Source organism: Enhydra lutris, unplaced genomic scaffold (assembly GCF_002288905.1).
Source record: "Enhydra lutris kenyoni isolate GAN:26980312 unplaced genomic scaffold, ASM228890v2 scaffoldscaffold2, whole genome shotgun sequence".
NCBI lineage: Eukaryota > Metazoa > Chordata > Mammalia > Carnivora > Mustelidae > Enhydra > Enhydra lutris.
In genome coordinates this window covers 86,493,560-86,517,305 of record NW_019154086.1, presented here as the reverse complement: position 1 = coordinate 86,517,305, position 23,746 = coordinate 86,493,560, and positions in this window count along the sequence as shown.

Here is a 23,746-nt window from a genome sequence, read left to right as displayed (position 1 = left end):
TTTCTTCTTTATATTCATATATATTTTTTACATATTTTTTTATTTCTCATTGAATATAAAATAGCATGCTTATATTGTTTATTTCTAACTAGAAAAAATCCCATGTCATATTATTCGAAAAATTTATTAGCTAGTTCAGTGGCTTTTCTGAGTAAATTTTCATTCCTCCAATTACACCACCCAGTTTATTGTCAGACAGCATCAGGCTAGTTTATGTTCTTAAGTTCTGGAACACTGATAGTTCCTTATTATTTCCAGTCGATGTTGTTTTTTGCTTGTTTGTTTGTTTTTTATTTCTTTTCAGCGTAACAGTATTCCTTGTTTTTGCACCACACCCAGTGCTCCATGCAATCCGTGCCCTCTCTAATACCCACCACCTGGTTCCCCAACCTCCCACGCCCCTGCCCCTTCAAAACCCTCAGATTGTTTTTCAGAGTCCATAGTCTCTCATGGTTCACCTCCCCTTCCAATTTCCCTCAACTCCCTTCTCCTCTCCATCTCCCCTTGTCCTCCATGCTATTTGTTATGCTCCACAAATAAGTGAAATCATATGATAATTGACTCTCTCTGCTTGACTTATTTCACTCAGCATAATCTCTTCCAGTCCCGTCCATGTTGCTACAAAAGTTGGGTACTCATCCTTTCTGATGGAGGCATAATACTCCATAGTGTATATGGACCACATCTTCCTTATCCATTCATCCATTGAAGGGCATCTTGGTTCTTTCCACAGTTTGGCAACCGTGGCCATTGCTGCTATAAACATTGGAGTACAGATGGCCCTTCTTTTCACTACATCTGTATCTTTGGGGTAAATACCCAGTAGTGCGATTGCAGGGTCATAGGGAAGCTCTATTTTTAATTTCTTGAGGAATCTCCACACTGTTCTCCAAAGTGGCTGCACCAACTTGCTGTCAATATTGTTTTTAAAACTAAACTCAAGGGGGCACTTCTGTGTTATTTTCTTCCTAAAACTGTACAAACTACAGGTGACAGAATCAGTGTTATCTACTTGGAAGGTCCTCTTGTTACCTAGAAATCCTAGCTGCCATGATGCTAATGATGACCAAGAGTGACTTAAATGATGGATGCCTACAAAGACCTATTTTTCTTTGTTCTCTCTGAGTGTGATGGTGTTAGCCATTTAGCTTCTTAATAGGCACTGACTCCGTTGGAAGAGTGAGCTGCTCTTGATCTCAGAATTGTGAGTTTGAGCCCTACATGGAGTGTAGAGATTACCTAAATAAATAAAACCTTAAAAAAAAAAACAACTTAATAGGCTAAATAACTAATTATTTGAACATGTGGGTTAAATTTGGCTATTTGGATAAAGTAGCTATGAAGAAGAACAAATACATTGCATTTAAAAATACAATTTTCATGATTCTGAACCCTAGAAAACAAGTTCTATATATATCAATAAAAATATCGTCCCTATAATAAAAATATAAAAATATTTCACTCCTTGCTTCTTCTGTATGGTATGTATATAAGCAAGTATATACTTTATTAAAATTTTGTAGTTCTATATATTACTTAAAGAAACTTACCCTTTGCCTCTGCTCATCTTCAGCATTCTAAATTCACAAACTCAACGCTACTTTATTATGGTTTTTAAAAATTCTAGAACACTGTAAAAAGAGAATGTGGAAGCAAAAAAAAAAGAATAATATAAAATAGGGAAGGAAATGAAAATAGGTTGGAGAGAAAATGGTGTGTGGGTGTGGTATATGTAAGATTAATCTCTAAGAATCTAACTAAAATTGCATGATTTAGTCTAATATGTACAGGTGATTGGAAATATCACTTATCTTGCATTAACCAGGAAAATTCAATACGGATATGGAATCAGTTTTTCTTCCTTCCTTTTCTTCCCAATAGATGTATATATCTGTAGAGTTTATAGGGGAAGAGAAAGAAAAGGAAGAGAGAAAAACTTATCCACATTTTAATACTCTGTGTTTCTAGGTATTCTAATCATGACTCTTTAAGTTAAAAAAAAAAAATCAAGAGATCATCTAACCATTTCACAGCTCAGTTGTAGAAATGGGTTTTCTTCCTAAATTAATTGACTAGAGAGGACACATTCAAGAAAAACATAATGTGTCAGATCTCTTCATGACAACCTCAAGTTAACTGCATGGTTTTGAGCTTTTTGGAAACTTGTCAGAATAAATATCTTGCTACATTTCACATTATCAGTTGGAAATATTGACCATTAAGGAGTTGTCCCTTTGAAGTGAATTTTCACATAAAAACATGACTAAAATAGAAAGGGATAGGAGAGGGAAATGTTGAACCTGTTTATACTCTACCTTCAAATTTATTTCATTCAGTCATTCAGTATATTTACTTGAGTGTTTATTAGTTATTAATCACCTTTTATTATGTATTTTGTTTGGGTATATTAATTTTTAAAATGTATTTTACTTCATTACTTCAAATGTTTGAGGTAGGATGTGTTACTTGGATTTAAGAGGATTTAAGTATGATAACTGGATGAAGCACTTATTAACTTACCAAATATAGCTCACCCAGGATGCAGTGAAAACATATACAATAAAATATTTCAATCAATGAAAGTGACTTATATTAACAGAGGTTGGAGAAAGAACACATATGGAATTATTGTATAAAAAGTATATAATCAAATCAAGCATTTTTCAATGGAATATATGTTAAGACCTAAGGGTGCTTTTACTGTATGGAATTATTCTTTCCAATGGGAATTTTAAGGAGATTTTAACTGGAACACAAGAAGAAAGGTAGCAGAAACTTCCAGGAACTTGGAACTAATAAGAGTACCTTTTCTTTACAAAATGAGTTTACACTCATGTTCTTTATTTTTTTTTAATTTTTTTTATTTTAATCATTTTTTAAATTTATTTTCAGCATAACAGTATTCATTGTTTTTGTACCACACCCAGTGCTCCATGCAATCCGTGCCCTCTCTAATACCCACCTGGTTCCCCCAACCTCCCACCCCCCCACCTCTTCAAACCCTTCAGATTGTTTTTCAGAGTCCATAGTCTCTCACTGTTCTTAACAACACTATGAGATAGGCAATAAGAAAGCTAAACCAGAGATTTTAATTAGGGGGAGCAGCATAGGGTAGTGGTTTTTAAATTGTATTCTAGATCAGTGCTTCTCAAGTTTATTATGCACACATACCACCTTGGGATCTCTTCAGATGGTAGATACTATTCAGTTAGCCTGGCGTGGGGCCTGGGATTCTTCACTGCTGCTGTGCCCCCAGGTGATGCTGATGACCACTTTGAGGAAGGGCTTCAAAGATTCTAGGACTGAGTTGTTACTGCTCTGGGTCTGGGAAGGAAGAGGTCCAATGAAAGTCCTTAAGGCTGTGGCATCACTTTGATTAGGTCGTATATTGAAATGGTACATCGGATTTTATTTGAAGAATATTTTGCTACCTTCTTTTTTTTTTCCTTATCGGTTGGTTTCAGAGTACTGGGGGAGGGGGACTAAGTTTCCATCATGACTGCGGCAGTATGTAACTTCAATCTCACAGGATGTGTTTAGTCTTCAGTAAAGTAAATGAAATCGAAGACAAAAATCTCCAGGATAACTGCCAATACTGTACATTTGATACTGTTTTTACTGTAAAACTGCTAATGAATGGTAGATTGAGTGGTTAGACCCATGTCTTCCAGGTTTGGAGTTCTTTTCAACATACCACATGTTTATTCAACGATTTCTGGAGGTCAGAAAACAAATATGGCCTATTTGTTCATAGTGAGTAATGGAAGAATCATTGGCTTTGCCAGAGGATTCCATTAAAAAAATTAGAGAGTAATAGCACATATTGGAAATGAGGGTATGATGAGAGAGGAGAAAAAACTCTTTGCTCTTTATAGCTGATTCTTGAGTGAAAATTCAGGGTCAATGAATCATTAAAATTTTAAACTAGAAGGGATCTGGAAGATTTTCTAATTTGAACATATTTTTGCCCTCACAGAAGTAACTTGTTCCAAGGTCACCCAGATAGTAGAAAAGTTTGAATTAGGCTTTAGGTCTCCTGATATATGAATATTTCTGTACTTCTTTTAGTCCTGTAACAAACCTCCTGCTAGTACTGGTGATGTGAAGCCATTGTGGAAAGTTTCATACATTTGGTTTCTTCCATTATCCCCTCCCAGCTCCAACTCTCCTGCTAGACCTATTATTTGATAAAAATGATATAAATAGAAGCAAAGCAGCAGATACCAGCACCAACAGAAGCCAAAGAATACACAATGGGGAACTGAACATTGATCAGATTACAGAAGTCCTATTTCTTCTTCACAGTAGAAATCGACATCATCATGCCTGCTTCAGATTCTCTGGGGTTAGTGCATTCTGGTGCGGCACCCCTCACTGAGATACTGGGTCAAGGGTAGAATTTTATGATAAGGTAATGTGAAGCTATTGTTAACATAAGAGATGGCATTGAAGGAGACTGACTGAATGCAATCAAAATTTTTCCCAATCCAGTAACAAAAATATTATTAATACTAATGTACCAAAGTAGTCAATATTTATTGAGAGCATAGTATATAGTAAACTTTCTAAGTGTTTTATACATCTTATATCTTTTATTTCTGAAGTACATGGAATTTCAAGTCTGTGTGTTGCTAGAGTGATAGTAAAAAGAGATGAAAAGGCCCACAATTAAGCTTTTACCAGATTGATTTTTTTGTTGAATTTGCAGTTATTTGACTTAATGCCTCATATCATCTGGTTTCTTGGGCATCTGATGGACACACGTCTTGGCCAGGTCACTTTAGTTCACTTTTTATTTGATCCTGTAATGTAGAGTCTGCGAATGATTCTGGTGCCTTTTTCTCTTTAAGACACATAGAACCATTTAAAACATTCAGTATTTTCTGTTTCTGTTCTTTTTCCATCCCACTTCAAGAACGAGTATAAACTAAGAAATCTTATTTTAGGTTTACTCATTCTCAATTCAGTACTTTTGACATTAATGCTTGAGATGGTCCAGATTTTGTTGTTATGGCCATCCCATTTTTTTATTAAGTTTTTTTAATTTTAATTCTAGTGTAGTTAACATACAGTGTTATTTAGGTGCAGGTGTACAACAATAGTGTGCAATCAATAGTGACTCAACAATTCTGTACATTACTCAGTATGAAGGTTCCTCAGAAAGTTAAAAATAGGGGCACCAGGGTGGTTCAGTTGGTTAAGTGTTAACTCTTGGTTTCAGCTCAGGTTGTGATCTCAGGGTAGTGGGATTGAGTTCCATGTCCAGCTCCATGCTCAGCACAGAGTCTACTTTTCCCTCTCCCTCTTTTCTTCCCCTGCTCTCTTTCTGTCTCTCGAATAAATAAATAAAATCTTAAAAAAAAAAAAACGTCTAAAACAAAACTGCCTTATGATCTGGTAATCATTCTACTGGGTATTTATCCCCCAAATTACAAAAACACTAATTCAAAGGGATATATGCACCCCTATGTTTATTTCAGCATTATTTATAATAGCCAAATTATGGAAGCAACCCAGTGTCCATCAACAGATGAATGGATAAAGAAGATATGGTATACATATTGTCATTCAATTTTAATTTTTTTATAGGAACACTAAGTGTCACTTTAACATATCAAAATAATTGCCTTTTCAGATATAGTCCCCTCCATTTTTAAATTTGAGTATTGTTGACATACAATATTACATTGGATTCAGATATACAAATAAGTGATTTGACAACGTTATACATTATGCTATGTTCACAAATCTGTTCATACATCTGCTCCATTTCATTGCTATTATGATATTATTGACTGTTTCTTATACTCTGCTTTTTATTTCCATAACTTACTCACTCCATAACTGGAGGCCTGTATCTCCCTCCCACCCGTTTTGCCAAGGCCCCCCACCCCTCTCCCTCTGGAAACCATCAGTTTGTTCCCTATATTTATAGCTCTGATTTCTGCTTTTTGTTTGTTTATTTTTTTTTTAAAGATTCCATTTGTGAGTGGAATCATATGGTATGTGTCTTTCTCAGTCTGACTTATTTCATTTAGTTCAACACCCTCTGTATCTATCTATGTTGTCTCAAATGGCATGACCTCATCCTTTCTACAGCTGTGTAATATTCCTCAGGGTGTGTGTGTGTGTGTGTGTGTGTGTGTGTGTGTGTGTATACAACATTTTCCTTATCCGTTTGTGTATCATTGGACACATAGGTTATTTCCTTGTCTTGGTTATTATAAATAATGCTGCAATAAACATAGAGATGCATATATCGTTTCAAGTTAGTGTTCTTGTTTGCCTTGGGTAGATACCAAATAGTACAATTATTGGATCATATGATATTTCTATTTTTAATTTTTTGAGGACTCTCATATATTTTCTACAGTGGCTATACCAAGTTACATTCCTACCAACAGTGCATGAGCGTTCTCTTTTCTCTACATCCTCACTAACACTTGCTCTTTCTTGTCTTCTTGATTTTAGCCATTCTAACAGATTGTGGTTTGGATTTGCATTTCCCTGATGAGTGATGTTTAGCATCTTTTCATGTGTCTGTTGTCCATATGTATTTTTTGGAAAAATGTCTATTCAGGTCCTCTGCCCATTTTTTAACTGGATTGTTTTGTTTTGTTTTGTTTTGTCTTTTGCTATTAAGTTGTATGAGTTATTTATTTATTTTGAATTTTAACCCCTTATCAGAAGTATCATTTGAAAATATCTTTTCCTACTCAGTAGGTTGTCCCCCCTTCCTTTTAAATAGGCTCTATGCCCAATGTGGTTAAAACTTATGACCCTGAGATCAAGAGTCATGTGCTTCACTACCTGAGCCAATCTGCCACCCTCAGTTGGTTGTCCTTTTGTTTTCTTGATGGTTTCTGTTGTTGTTCAAAAGTCTTTTACTTTGATGTAGTCCAGATAGTTTATTTTTGCTTTTGTTTCCTTTCCCTCAGGACACATATCTAGAAAAATGCTGCTATGGCTGATGTCAGAGTAGTTACTGCCTTTTCTAGGATTTTTATGGTTACATGTCTCACATTTAGGTCTTTATCCACTTTGAGTTTATTTTTGTGTATGGTGTTTATTTTTTTTTAAAGATTTTATTTATTTATTTGACAGAGATCACAAGTAGGCAGAGAGGCAGGCAGAGAGAGAGAGGGGGAAGCAGGCTCCCCACTGAGCAGAGAGCCTGATGCAGGGCTCGATCCCAGGACCCTGAGATCATGACCTGAGCCGAAGGCAGAGGCTTTAACCCACTGAGCCACCCAGGTGCCACCTGTGTATGGTGTTTAGAAAGTAGTCCAGTTTCATTATTTTATAGGTAGCTGTCCAGTTTTCCCTACACCATTGATTTAAAGGCTGTTTCTTCCTCATTGTGTATTCTTGCCTGCTTTGTCATAGATTAATTGACCATGTAAATGTGGTTTTATTTCCACTGTCTCTATTCTGTTCTTAACATATAAAACTAAATTCTCTTTTTAATCCATTGTTTATCTGTTGGCTACAAATGCTAAACCCCAAATATCTATTATATGTGTCCTCTGAAGGAAAGAGTTCTATGACGTTGATAACCACTGTGTATAGTCTATTACTAACCTGTCAATACATCTATGTGCTCTCTATGTCTGGTATCCTGAGTTTTAGAGAATGCCAGTCTTCCTTCCATCAGAGCCATTCTATATAGAGATTACCTGTGCCAGGGACTGAGGATTCTGTACTGAACACAACTGATGATCCTACCCTCATGGAGATGACATTTGGGTGGGAGGATAGCATTTATGATTTTATGGACATGGATCTCATTCTTAATCTTCTCCCTACTTCATCTTCTTCTTTGCTAATAAGATTATCTTCTCCATGAAAAATTTCTCAAAGACCCCAAAAATATTATTGGTAGGACTCATTTGGAAAATGTACATTTGTAATTTTGTATTGTCATCTACTTTTTTATGTGCAAATGTGTTTTCTCCCTAGCTAGATCTGATAGTGTTTCTACTCACTAAGCTTCTTACACCTAATGTGTGTTTTTTTTCCTTCTACCCAACAACCGATTCTCCAACTTTCTGTATACTACCTAAATATCCTACAGTTCAATCCAATTCTGTCACTAACTACTCAGAGATCACACTTACCTCACAGATTAAGGGCTAAGTTCCATAAGACTATTCCATTTCAGATATCCATGGCAAGTCTCAGGTTTCCATCTATATTTCTGAGCAGCCAGTTATAAATTCAGGGGATTCTCACAACCCCTCCTGAGGTTTGATAATTTGCTAGAAGGGCTCACAAAATGCAGGGAAAAAATACTATTATTGGTCTATTATAAAAGATAGAACTCAGTAACAGCCAAATGGAAGAGATGTATAGGGCAAGGTGTAGGAGAAAAGACACAAAACTTCTGTGTGCTCTCCAGGTATGCCATCCTTCTAGCACTGTGATGTGTTCACCAACCTGGAAGCTCTTTGAACCCCATTGTTTACAGGTTTTTAGAGGTCCCATTGTATACCATTTAGAGGTATGATTGACTAAGTCATTGTCCATAGGTGATGAACTCAGTCTCTTAAGTCCAAGGGTGGGGCTGAAAGTTTCAACTCTCTAATCACATGATTGGTGTATCTGGCAACCAGTCCCCATCCTGAAGCTGTGTAAGAACATACCAAAAGTCACCTTCTTAGCATAAACTCAGGTTTGCTTGAAAGGAGATTTTTTATGAATTATAAAAAATAATGCTATTATCCCTATCCCTAAGGAAATTCTAAAGATCTTAGAAAATATGTGCCAGGAGCTGTGGACAAGATTTCTTTTTTTTTTTTTTTAAGATTTCATTTACTTATTTGAAAGAGCACAAGAGGTGGAGGGTCAGAGGGAGAAGCAGAGTTCCTGCTGAGCAGGGAGTCCATTGTGGGACTTGATCCTGAGACTTCAGGATCATGACCTGAGCCGAAGGCAGACACCCAACCAACTGAGCCACCCAGATGCCACTGTGGACAAAATTTCTTATCACAGGATAAGATAAGATTTCTTATCACACTAGAGTTTTAAGTTTCTACGGTCAAGGGTCACTGCATACTTTTTTTAATTGATAAATTTTATTTTGCAAATATTTACATACACACAAAAATACGAAGTTAATGAATGCAGCCACCATGCAGCTTAACAAATATCTGTGTATTTGAAGTCCTCTGTGTTTTCTGCTCTGATCATGGCCCACTTCTTTGCCTCTTCAGGGAGGTCACTGGTGTTAACCTTCCAGTGCACTTGCAGCACATGAACTACATATACCCCTAAGCAATATGTAATCATATTCTCTTGTATGTTTTAAGAGCTTATGTAACTAATCTCATACCAGTGTGTTCTGTTAGCTTGCCTTTTTCCCTTAACATTTGTGTTTCTGAAAATTCTTCATATTGATATGTATAACTGTATTTTATTCCTTTTCTCTGCTATATAGTATTATACTGTTTGAACATATCACAATTTATTCATTCCTTTATTTGTGGATTTTTTTTTCTAATTTTCTACTCTTCTAAGTCTTTATACCCCATAATTTATTATGGATGAAAGGTAAACAATAAATACACTATTTAAGAATTTGATTAGGAATTAAATGATATTACTTAACTTGGGGTGGAACATGGCTCCTGAATGCCCTTTCTCAGCACAAAAACACTACTGTTTTGCAGTGTCTCTGCATTACCTTCTAGGACAGGACTTAACTCATATTTATATTTGAGTTATTTACAAATGATTCACAACTTTCATGGTTCATCTTCGATAGGAAAAACTTTGAGAATTGCTTTAAATACAGCAGTTGGCTTGTCGCTGTTATTACTCAGTGCTCCAAAAGAGAGGCTCCCCATAGATGCTGAAGGGCAAAGAAGACTTGTTGCCACCCCACTGTCCTGTATATGGGTATATGTTTTGCTTTTCTGGCATGGCTTAATTTAACCTACTGGAAAACCCACCCAATTGACTTAGATCTGTTGGAGTCTCAATATTGAGTACAGACTGTGTGGAAAATACAAAACTGCCAATAAACAAAACAAAACAAAACATCAGTGACTAATTTCCTCCTTTCCCTATGTTTCTAAGTTGTGCTGCAAATCAAATGGACAAATATAGAAATTCAAATGCCTGTGTGATTTTTTTGTTGTTTAGCATTTATCTCAGCAAATGAGGAGATGATGTCATATCACAAGAGAGGTGTGATGACAAGTGTGAAGACAAGTCATCCCTTAACAAGGGAAGATTAATGTGCTGTTCTAAAATGGAACTATTATATGTGCTGTTTACTCAAAAGGAGTATGAAAAGTGAACAAATGGAGCTGTCAGACAAAGTGCTGATGACATACAAAATATTGAAATAAACAGCTGATGATGCATGAAGCATTGGAAAACACGTTGATACCCCTGTTGGCTTCATTGCTCATTTATTTCCATGTGATTGTCCTCTTCTGAATGTGTTAGAGCTTTTGCTCTGTTAATAGTCTTCCAGATTGGGTCTTCAGGGTGACAAGGAGTCAAGGAGTTGGGCAATTTTCCATTGACTATAAATTAATAGAGTTAAGAATGTAAAAGAACTCAAAAAAGACAAATAAGTTTTCATAGTTTACAAGGAATTGTTTTTGACTGAAAATTAATTATATCAGTCATCATGATTATGGACGTGACTGGGTAGCTACTCAGAAATCTTTCTTTTTCTGTATACACGTGATGAACACATCGCTCAGCATTCTTTGTAGTTGAGTTAGGGCCATGTGCCTAGTTTAAACAAAGATGATGTGAAAGTAGGTGTTGAAAGTCAACTTTAGACTCAGTGCCTAAAATCTGCTGTGAGATCCTCCATTTGCTTGCTATGTGTGTCTGGAAGTGAAAGACACCAAAATGGCAAAACCACGTAATGGAGGGAACTCAGATCCATGAGTCATCACTTGAAGAAGAAGACAGCCATGAAAGCCGCTCAATACTTTAGAACTTTCTATGACTAAGAAACAAAACTTCATATGGGTGTTTGTTCAAGCAGCTAGCATTTCTGTCATAATATAGTAAACAAATAAGTTTCATTCAAATTAACATTTTTGTTTTAGATTATTTGTATGATCTATTAGTTTTTAGATTACTTTAGTTAATATAACTTTAGTTGGATCTTCCCACAACTAAATTGATAGTTTTAAAACTTTTCTTATAGATACAGGAAGAAATCATGAGACTTTAAAATGAGCCAAAAAGATTGTCTAAGCACATTCTTCTGGGTTCTCTTATTCCATGGTTCCATGGATCTCTCTATGCCTTTTGTTGTCTTTGAGCAATTTTATGACACTTGCAGTTGCAGATAACTAATAGCAATGCAAATGATTCTTGTCCATAGACATACAAATGAATTTTGCCAGTGAAAATACAACTGATCTCTCTCTCACATTACATCCATCCCTCCCACAGAATAAGGCAGTTTTGTATCTATTTACAAATGTGTTTCAGTATTACTGCCTTTATATTCATGGTTTAATAATTTAATAAATTAGACTAAAAAGTCTCTCAAAGGAGCTTTATTCAGATTAAATTATTAACAAACCAAAAATTGAGCGTTACTAAAATTTGTAGAAAAATAATACATTTTAAACTCCTAATACTTTAAGTGTACTTGACTTTAAAAGTTCTTATGGAAGCTAACTTAGAGGGGCATCTGGGTGACTCAGTCAGTTAAGCATCTGCCTTTGGCTCAGGTCATGATCCTAGGATCCTGGGGTTGAGCCCCTCATCGGGCTCCCCATGCGGTGGAAAGTCTGCTGCTCCTTCTCCCTGTGCCTGATGCTTCACCTGCTTATTCTCTCTCTGTCTCTCTCTCTGTTAAATAAATAAATAAAATCTTAAAAAAAATAAAAATCTAACTTAGAAATGTTTTAAGAATTCAAGTTTATATAATAAAGGTGAATCTTTTATAAATGAGAGTAGATCAATAATTTTGGCTTAATAAAAAGAGCTGTGTCTTCTCTGATTTATCAATGTTAAGTAAAGTAAGGTATTCTATCCTATTTAGGTTTTTTTTTTCTATGCTTTTTCTTTTATTGATCACATAAACCAACACGACTATTATGTGAGGTTTAATATTATGGAAAAAGTAAATTGGTGTTCATCTGGAGTAATTTTTCTGACAAAAATTTATTTTGACAGTAATTATGTTTTATAACATGTCAGCTTGAAGAAAATTTCCAGGATCTGATACCAAATTGGATGGATAATCATTGGAGGCCTAGAAAATTTCCAAGTGCTCTTGATACTAGTTACTAAGCATATTTGAAGTTCATATTCTTTATTCTCATTTGTATATGCTATCAAGAAGCCATATCTTTTGTGCTTGTTATTGGTTATGTTCATTTTTGCCCTTTTAAGAAAGTATCTAAGATAATTATGTGACATTAGAAAGTTGTATGATGTGTGTCCATGTGCTTTACTCACCTGCTAAAAGGCTTCCATATGACATTTATGAGCCATCCTCTACCCCAGTTTTTTTCTGTGATTATTTGTTAAGCAGTTTAATTAATATGAATGATTGAAACTATACTGGGAGTATGATAACAGAGAAATGTAACTGTGCGTACTCTATAGAAAAAAGAGAGTTTTTGTTTTAAAGTAGTAGTGTTCAGGTTTGTTTTTTGTTTTTTTTTTTTCCTATTTCCCAAACTTGTTTCATTGAGTTTCATTGAAGATCCCAAGGAGCTTTGGCTTATGTGAGTTATATAGACCAATATTTACATGTTAGGAATTAAAACAAATATATATAATACTTGCATCTAAGAAAAGCTATGAAATGTGTTACAGTTTTAGCAAAGCTTACTCAATGAGTTTGCTTCCTTGGCTTACTGATTTGTCCTCACCTATAGTATGACTACATTATCTGTAGTCTACATAAATTAGCAGAGATTCTGTATTTTTCCTGAATAATTTTCTGTGTGTTCATTGACTTATTTCTCCATTAGGCAAAATGAAAAAAGGAAGAACAAAGATTCCTAATTTGTGAAAGAGGTAAGGTTTCTACAAGCTTCCCACTTTCCATGTTTATTTTTATTTATTTTGAATTATTTATTTATTCATTTATTCATTTATTTTAAGATGTTACTTATTTTTTTTCCAGAGAGAGAGAGCGCACACAAGCAGGGGGAGTGGCAGGCAGAGGGAGAGGGAGAAGTGGGCTCTCCACTGAGCAGGGAGCCCAGTGTGGAACTGTATCCCAGGACCCTAGGAACATGACCCAAGCTGCAGGCAGATGCTTAACTGACTTAGCCACCCAGGCATCCCTCCATGTTTATTTTTAAGTGTTTACTTAAATAGGTAACTGAGTGAATGCTCCAGATCACCTCTTAAATATTTTGATTTTTGCTTTCCAAATTCAGGTCCTAAATGTAGAAAAAAATAAAATAAAAAATTTATTTTTTGTGTATATTTTGTACTCCCGAAATATCTTTGGGATTTCCCAGAGGGTTCTTGAAAAAGCATAAAGATTTATTCTTTTGCTTTTAAAGAGGCTAGAACTAATTAGTTCTTTTTGCTACCCTGTTATAAGAGTTATGTAGGAAAAGCTGTTAAATTAGAAGGGACACTCAGTCTTCTCTAGGTTAAACTTGCAAAAGTAAAATGTTATTAATATCAATATTTCAAAAATATATGCTTTATTTGAAGTCCCTGGAAATTTGTCAGTGTTTTGCTTTCCATAATATACTTTAACCTCTCGTGAAGCATGGATCAAATTTCTTATGAAATAGTCTGTCAGGTTTTGTATAATTATCAGAGCTCTAGACTGCTTTATGTGATGATGGAAAGCAACAACGCTATAGCATTATCTGTCACATTTCAGTTTTTACTTAAAATCTTTACTTCGCCACAGCCTTCCTTTTATCATACAAGTATGTTAAAAACGACAGCTGTCCAAGGGTTTCTCACGCCCTGTGTGTCTTGCTGGGAATGTGGAGATTTCAAGGCCTGACTGCTCTTTGACCTCTTTCAATTCTCAGGGCCATGTTCTCATGATGAACTTCGAGGGATGAAGTAGTGTTTCTTTCTGAGACAAAAATTAAGTCTTACTTACTGCTTTCTATAGAAGTGATGGATTGCCCCAAACACAGTGTTCCTCAGACTGTGACATAAACTCTCTGTGTGCACAGCTTCCATCTGGGCTCTCTCTGTCACCCCAGTGGGATCCGGGGACAAGGGAAGCTAATGCAATTTTATGTTCACATACTTGCTGTGATATGAGTGGTAGAGCTCTTTGCCTCCGAACAAGGTGTTGCAGGTCTTCTGCCAGCATGCATAGGACAGTAACAGGGTATCTCAGTAGCTTATAAGTAGAGTGAAATCAAATCCCACCCTCAACAAAAAGTTAGCATCTTCTAGGCCAGTGGCGTTCAACTGGAGATGAACATCACACTTAGGGAAGAAATTTTACACATATTTAGGCCCCACTCCAGACTTGCTGAATCTCCCTACTTGCTATTGCTGTAATCTTCATATGTTATATGTTTTATCTCTCAAGAATATTATATGTTACATCACTGTTCTAGTTGTATAAATCAGACATAACATTTAATGGCATTTTTGAAAACTTAATCATTACTGTTAAGGACCTGTTTTTTGGAATGGCTTTATCATCTTTGTTTTTCATGTCACAGAAATAGTCAGTACTGCTGTCAATTGCATTATTCATATCTGAAACCTCATCATATTTTCACATTTGAAGATTGTGTGATTGTGTGTAATAAATTAACCCCAGTCATTACGTATCTGTTATCTACAAACATGGAGGCTCAGCTATAAAGGATGGGGAAGAGTTTGTGTCTTCACCAAAGGAGAATTTCACAACCTCAGGGACCAGGACTGTTCTTCAAACTGTTATGTCTGAGAGCTGATTTTACATTGCTTAGAGCAAGGGTTAGCAATCTATGGCCTGATGGCTGGCCCAAAATATCCATTGTCAGTTTCTGTAAATAATATTTTATTGAAATACTGTCATACACAGTTATTTATGTTTTGTCTCTGGCTGATTTTTTTGCTACAATGATGGAATTGAATAGTTAAAATCGAGAACATCTGGCTTGAAAACCTTAAAATATTTATTATGTGAGATTTTATAGAAAAGTTTGCTCTCAGACTGTACCAGCGGATGGGGCTGGATTTTCATGACTGCTTTTTTGTTCAAGGTGGTTGGCTTAATGAAACTAGTAATGTAAGATTAAGCAGATCAAGAATTAATTAAATAGCTCTAAATGAAATGATGAAGAAATTTTTATTATAGTAAATTTTTGTAATATTGTTTTTCAATTTTCTGGATAGATGAAGACCTATCTTTTTTTAAAGTTATTTATAGCCCACAATAATTTAGTAAATACTGTTTTTGTAAACTAAAATGAAAAATTTTAAATAATAGCTGATTCTCACAAACTTCCTGGAATTCCAAAGTTCTTAGTCTTTACCTTTGATGGTAATAAAGTTATATGTATTGATAGATTCAGTAAAAATCTGTGCTCTGTTTTACACGATTATAATTGGACAAATCAATTACACAACCAATGCCTTGCTGGAAATATTTTTTTGAGAATTTTTGAGAATAATATACATTTAATCAAATACAACAAGTCACCTTTAAAGAACTAAAGTTGATTCTATGTATGGAACCAATGACTATTAAGCCTTCTTAGGAATATTGACTCACAGGGTTCCAACCCTACAGGTAGTAAGATGGTCACTTCCTTGCAAGGCATGGACCTTGAAAAATTTGGGGTCCCTTAGAATAGAGGAATTCATTTAAATTTATAAGGTACTACACATGAAATCTGGAGTAGATTTTTTTGGGATTTGAATTTCTAGTCTTAGAAGAACAAATGAGATGTTTATAAAGGTCAAATCGGAAATTCCTTATGGAAACTCTCAGACAGAAGTTAAGTTTAAAGCCTCAGTGGTTGCTTGATACTGTACAGCTCTAGGTTGGTAAAACAAGCTCAAAGAGGTTTATTACTACTCTTGCTGCATCTGTGTAAGTAATGGGACCAATGCTTTTTTTGTGATCAAGGATAATCCTTCTCTTGGATAATTATGATCTTAAAGTAGAAGGTAATTAGAGACTGTAGTAATGTCTTATTGCCTCTGTAAAAAAAAAGAATCACAAATTTAGTGGCTTTAAGCAAAAAAAAAATATTATCCTGAAGTTGTGAGGTCAGAAGTCATAAATGGGTCTCAGTGGGCTAAGATGAAAATGTTAACAGGTCTGCATTTCTACTGGAGGCCTTAGGTGATAATCTGTTTCCTTGTCTCCTGTAGAGGCTTTCTGGGTTCCTTGGTTCATGGCCTCCTTCCTCCTTACATATCTTCTTGTTTTAATTTTTTTAAAGATTTTATTTACTTATTTATTTGAGAAAGAGAGGGAGAGAGAGAGAGAGAGAGCAAGCAGGAGGAGGAGGCAAAGGAGAAGGAGTGGGGAGGGAGGGTGGGAGGGAGAGGAAGGGAGAGGGGTAGGAAGAGGAGTGGTAAAGAATCTCAAACAGGGGCACCTGGGTGGCTCACTGGGTGGCTCAGTGGGTTAAAGCCTCTGCCTTCAGCTCAGGTCGTGATCCCAGGGTCCTGGGATCGAGCCCCGTATCGGGCTCTCTGCTCAGTGGGGAGCCTGCTTCCTCCTCTCTCTCTCTCTCTCTCTCTCTGCCTGCCTCTCCACCTACTTGTGATCTCTCTCTCTCTGTCAAATAAATAAAATCTTAAAAAAAAAATTAAAAAAAAAAAAAAAAAGAATCTCAAACAGACTTCATGCTGAGTACAGAGCCTGATGTGGGGCTTGATCTCAGGACCCTGAGATCATGACTTGAGTCAAAATTGAGAGTCAGATGCCCAACCAAGTTGAGCCACCCAGGTGCCCCTATTTTGTTCTTATAATTTGTTTAAAATAATCAGGTTTGCCTATAGAGTTTTCCAGAGTATGTATTTGGCTGATTGCAGCCCTCCAGTACAATTTAATACATGCCTTGGTCTTTTGCTCATTCTGTAAATTAGTATTTGGTTGTCAGTGTCTTGTTCCATTAGTTTATTAGAGTTTACAAAATTGTGAAATTCTAATTGATCATTCATTTCTTATTTATTAGCTAGAATATTTCTATACAGAGAAATGTCTCCTGATCTTTTATTTGATTATCCAGTTGTATAGTTCATGTAGGAGAGATAGAAAAATACTTAATCTTTTCTCTTTATTTTCTGGTTTCTAAAACATATCAATAGATGCCAAAAATCTTTCTGGTAGAATTTAATACTTAATTTAGTTAATAAGTTAAAAGCAAATAATTAAAAATGCAACAACAAAAATACTTTTAAAATATTAGAAATAGAAGTGTGCTTCTTAGCTCAAAGAATATATTTCTCAAACAGAGAGCTAACAAAATACTTAAAGGTGCAAACATAGGTGAATTTCCCTATTGCATGTAATAGACAACTTTCTCCAGATTAAAAAAAGGGGGGGGCAGGCAAGCAAACAAGAATGTTCCCCATTATTATTGTTTTGAAATTCCTAGCCAACACAGTAAGATCTAAAACTGAAATCATCATTTATGTAATGGTATAAAGATTACTCTTAAAGATTAATATTTTTAAAAAAATATTTTGTGAATAACTTTCAGTGACAAATATATAAAGTCAATGGCTTTTCTACTTAACAATGAAATATATATGAAATATGTAGATTGTAACATATCTACATGAAAATAAATTGAGAATACATTCTGTTTATAGTAGCATGAAAAGCATTACATATATACTAATAACTTCAACAAGGTACATAAAGAAAACCACAGGATTTACTAGGAAATATAAAAATAAGACTTAAATTGTTTCATACTGCAAAGATACAAATACTATATGTTTAATGTAATGTTTAATGTTTAACATAATAGATATAAAAAGCTCATTGGGCTTTTTTAACAGGCTGAACCATTATAAAGTTACCTGGAAGAAATAACTTATAAAGATTTAAGAAAACAACAGAGAATTAGCTGCTAGATGTTGAAATTAATTATAATGGGGCATATATTATAATAGAAAGTTACTGCTTTGACAGTAGGCAGATAGATCAATAGAAAAAGCTAAATGGACACCAACAGATCCCTACATATATTAAAATTTCATATTTGCTGAAGATGACATTGTACATTAGGTTGGGAGGAGAGAGATTTTGAAAAAGAGAGATTGACTAAAGATTTTTGGGGGAAAAAAATTGTAGATTCTTTCCTCATACTGTAGGTCAAAGTAAATTCAGGTGGTTTAAATAATTAAATGTAAAATGAAAACCAGGAAAGTTGGTGAAGGAATGGGAAAAAGATCCACAGATTTAATCATAAAAGATGTAGTACTTCTGAAAATTAACAACTTTATAATCATATATTTGCAACATATTAACAAAGGGTTATAGACTTAACTTATAAAATACTTATAAAAATTAATTAGAAAAATCCATTAGGAATGACAATAGACAAATGACAAAGTTTTTGAACAGACATTTTTCAAAGATAGAAATACAAATTGTTAACTGGTACACTTAAAAGTGTTATCCAATTGAGAACTATACATTCAGAAAAAAAGGTTACCAAATTAAGAAGGCTGCTTTAAAATAATAATACTCCACGTTGGCAATAGTATGGTGAGATATTCATTCCTCATTCTTTGTGGGTATATAAATTGATACAGGTTTTTTGGACATAATTTGGCAATATTTATCAAGAGCCTTAGAAATGTTCACATATACCCTTTGACTCAGAATTTCTTTCTTTTTTTTTTTAAAGATTTTATTTATTTATTTGACAGAGAGAGACCAAACAGGCAGAGAGATAGGCAGAGAGAGAGAAAGGAGGAAGCAGGCTCCCTGCCAAGCAGAGAGCCCGATGCGGGACTCGATCCCAGGACCCCGAGATCATGACCTGAGCCGAAGGCAGAGGCTTAACCCACTGAGCCACCCAGGAGCCCTTTGACTCAGAATTTCACTTCTGGGAATCTAAAGATTAATGAAGAAGAGCAAAAAAGAGAAAGTGAATTTCCAGATTGGAGAATAATTATATAAAATATTATTATGCTACATAAAATATGATCTCCTACCAGCTTGCAAGAACTGTATGTAACTCTTCCCAACTCTGCATTCAGAGGTATCATATTGACAGCTTGAAATTTCCTATAAAGGGAGTCTTTGCTTCACGTATATTAGAAAATGCTAATGTAAGGGCTTTTTCTCCCTCCCTCAGAGATCTAGTTGTTAACTATTTACAAGCATGTTACTGATTACAACTGGCCTAGCCCTTTAGAATAATAGTCTACTTTTCTTGTTTTATTAATTGGTATATAATGCCCTGTCCAAATTTGCACAACAAATTAGTAGCAGAATTAGCATCTTGTTGGGACTATGGGTGGGCTCAGTGGGTTAAGTGTCTGACTCTTGGTTTCAGCTGATGTCATGCTCTCAGGGCTGTGAAATCAGACTTTGCACTCAGTGTGAAGTCTGCTTGAGATTCTCTCTCCCTCTGCTCTCCCCCCACCCCAACACACACACACACACACACACACACACACACTCACTCTCTCTTTAAAATAAATAAATAAATAAATAATAAAAGAATTAGCATCTTGTTCTCCAAATGCTTAGGCTAAGAACTTTTCAACTTTAACATTTTACCAAGGGAAGTTCTCTCTTACCTGTTTTAAATCCTCAGACTGAAATAATACTTTTGACTTGTATACCAAGTTCTAGATGAAGCTTCAGGTGAAATGATGCCTATCTGATCAATTCTGTCAATAGTTCCTGTCAAGTAAAGAACAAATTAATCACGGGTATCTACTTATACTTGGAAATTTTGCTTCAGATTGGCCCTGGCACAAAGCATCCATATTACTTTCTGTGTCCAGAAAAATAACCTATGAGACAATCTAACATATTGCCCTTGAAGGTATTCTAAGAGTAAATCACAATTGTATTTGCAGAATATGTTTGTGATCAAAATACATGAAGTTCCATTCTCTTAGAATCTCTGTAATTGTAGTTCTTATTACACTGACACATCAAAAAGGAGACCAAAATTTCCATCCATCTGCTCATTCCACAAAAATCTGTTGAGGATTGATGTTGTGCTGACCCAGGGCTTGAGTGATCCCTGCAGAACTCTAGAGGCTCACTCGTTTTTCCTAATGACTTCTCGTGGCTGTTGACTCCATCCTTCAGGGAGCTTCAGTTCTTCCTGAGTACTGCTGCATCGTAGTTCCAAACAAACAAACAATCTCTTCCTTCCTGTCACAATTGTGATCCCCTGCAGTCTCTCTGGATGTTACCAGAGGTTTTTTTGTTTTTTGTTTTTTGTTTTAATTTTTTGAATTTTTCCATTATTTTCACAATCCTAGTCAACAGGGAAATTGAGTTTTTTGGGCTTCACTTCAGGGTTTCATGTTTTGAAGACTTACCTTCTATCCTGTTTCACCATTTAAAAAACTGAAATGTGCATTAAAATTACTTTTGTTAATTTCGTTGTTGCTAAAATTTACTTTCCCAAGCCCTCCCCCTTGATTCTGATCCAGTAGACCTGGCATGGGTCCAGAATTATGCATTTCATAAACCCAGATTCTGCAGGTGATTCTGATGCAATAAGTCTCTAATCAGAGACTTACTCCCCTAGAAACTCTATAGCGAGTTCCCAGTGGTTGGTTCCAAGATGGATTAGCAGAGAGCTAATATAAACTGAGAAGCCTAAGTCACCATTAGGTGACCAGATATTTATAAGCCCTTGTATCTCCTTTTATACCCAGTTTCAGTCTAGAAAGAATTAAGTGCATGCAAAAATGGAAGTTTGACATTTTGATTGGTAATACGAAATTTGAGATGTGCTTGGTTTTCTAATTCCTAACATATTTAAGTCAGAAATTGAAAGAAGGTTTGAGAAAAAGAGGTCTTTGAAATGTTCAAAAATAACCTTTTAGATTTTACTTGTTGTCTTACTGTTGAGTTTAGTGTCATTTAGTGTCTTCATTATTTTTATTATTTTTAGTTACAATCTAAAGAATGTAAATATTTTTATCCATAGCAATTTAATATACTCCCACTATATTTAACTTCATGATATCAGAATTTTTTTTCACTCTGACTCTAATAAGTCCTGGAAGTCTTTAAGCCCTAAGATGATGGTAATACCAATAAGTATTTAAATTTACATGGTAACGTTTGACCTACTTGGTAGACATATGTACAAAAAGAAATCATAAGGAAATAAAGCCTTGGATACTCATCAGCTATTTAAAAAGTGTCAAACACTTGGTAAAATCAACTGTGTCTTATTATTTATTTGAAAGATGAAAATATGTGTATGTTAATGAAGAACCTATAAATTCAAATATTAGAACATATGGATCTACAAAATGAAGTCATCTGGTAGATGTAGCTTTCCTATTTATACACTTTTTTTTTTTTTAATCTTCTATTCATCCTTCAGGTTTTAGTTTAGATCACACTTCCTTCTTTCCATTCCCTACTTACTCCTTTTGGAACATTTCTCCTATTCAATTGTATCTGCCTCTTTCCCCATCAGTGCTCCCTTAGATGGAACTGTACCTTGTTTACTGCTGCATCTCTGCCTCTTTACAGGCCCTGGCAGTAATTGTTGCTCTATAAATAATCATTGGACAACAATTAGTCAGCACTTTTCAGCATTTTTAACAGATAGTAAGCCTCCTGAGGTTAGATATTACAGTCCTCGTACTTAGCTCCTCATAAGAGGCTCTTTGCAAATATTCCGGAATGAATGAAAAAAATATATAAGGGCAGCCTACTGTGACATCCCCCAGGGGGTGCTAAAGGCCCAAGTCCTGTTCACTTAGGACTTGGACCTCAATAAACTTGCTCTGTACCGTTTCGGTTGAATCCAACATTTCTTGAGTGCTGTGGGTTTCCTTAGAATTAAAAGATAACCAAGACTCAGTTCTTGTTCTTAGGGCCTTTAGAAGCTGGTGGGGCAACTAGTGCAGTTGACAGATTACATCAAGATTATCCACAAAGGCAAACAGCTGGCCTTTTAAAGGTCATGGAAATTTAAAGGATATTGCAGCACCCAAGACTTTTACTTCTAGGCTATGCCAACTACTACCACAGACCACCCTGGATCATTTGCAGCCATGTCTTGGGATTCCCTCCTTGTTAGGAATTCCACCGAAGTTTGGGACAATTCCTTACCCAAGAATATCTAGGATTGATGAAAAATTCAAAATCTCTCTAAAAGCAACTTTCTGTCTCTACTTAGAATCAGTTTCAGAATTGGCCAGACCTAATTAGCATAGAAAGCTCACCCCTCTTGGTCCTTTAAAACAAATTATGTATCATTTGATGGTCAGTAGATACATTTGAATTAATGGTCACATGCATTTGGCCATATGCCCAGAAATTTGGGCACCACCAGAGGTGCCTGTGGGGATAATGACCTCTTCCTTGCCATGGCTTTTAATTGCAAATGGCTGTAATACCACAATCTGAACTGAGGTCAGAGGACTGCTGGGTGAAGTTTTCCATAGTACAATTGCATTTTTGTTTTTCCTGGCAATGATCAAAGGCTTCCAGTTGTGCCTAATTAAAGAGTATGATTTTTGAGTGACCAAGGCTTTAAGTTTATTACCAACAAAACACATACCACTTATGCCCTAAACTGAGTTGGAACCTATAATTCTGGGCAAGAAACTAGTTTGCAAACTTATTTTAAGTGGTAGAAACTTTACAACAGATTTTTTATTTTTTTAAATGTTCAAGTGGGAATTAGGTAGAGTAGTAATTCTTAATAGGAATTGCTTGGCTAACTCCCTGTGTCTCACTGAAAATTTATATCCTAATATTAGCTTTTGGCTAATGTATATTCAGTGAACAAGATCTAACCACTGTTTTAGTAAGGAGCCCTGTTGAAAGGTAGAAATGGCCATGGGAAATGGCCAATTCTTATCCACCCTTTAGGTACTATATACAAACTGAAATATAACCTAAAGAGATCAAATGATAAAGGATTAGGAAAGAGAGAGAAGTTAATGCATAATGCTACCTGTGTGAGAAACAGGATATTTGCCTTTTTCATTATGCAAAGAACAACACAGGTGTTTCTAAATAATGGCTGGTTCAACAAAGAATGTGTTCCTTTAATAGCAAGAGCCATATTTTTGTGTTATGCTGGCTCACCACACATTTAAAATTGACATACATTGGAGCACTTCAAATTTATATCTTCATTTCAGCCATTCATTTAGTAGGTCAAATCATCATTATATTTCACCAGTATGGCAGATTTTAATTCATTTAACATTTTAATCTTTCATCAGTTTTTCATTTAAGAGGATTTCACAGCATATACGGGATTTGTTAAATTTGTGTGCAGTAAATTTATTCTTTTAACAGTTTTATTCTTTCATCAGAAATTCATTTAAATGGATTCCACTATATATCACTTCCACTTCCAGTGCAGCTTTAGGTCAGGCTGTAATTGATGCAAAAGCAATGAGGTATTAAAAGAGATAGGAAATATCTGAAATTGGAAAGAGTTCAAGAAGTGGGCTGTTGTAAGGGCATTACACTCCTCAGATAAGGTGAGGAGGGGAGAATAATATGGCATTTTGATCTGAAGCCTTCCATGCTTTATAATTTCAATTCTCAACAAAGTCAAAAAGATCTATTTTATCTAAACTTGTGTCTTTAAAACAAAATTAACTGCTTCAGTGCCCTAAAACAGCCCCC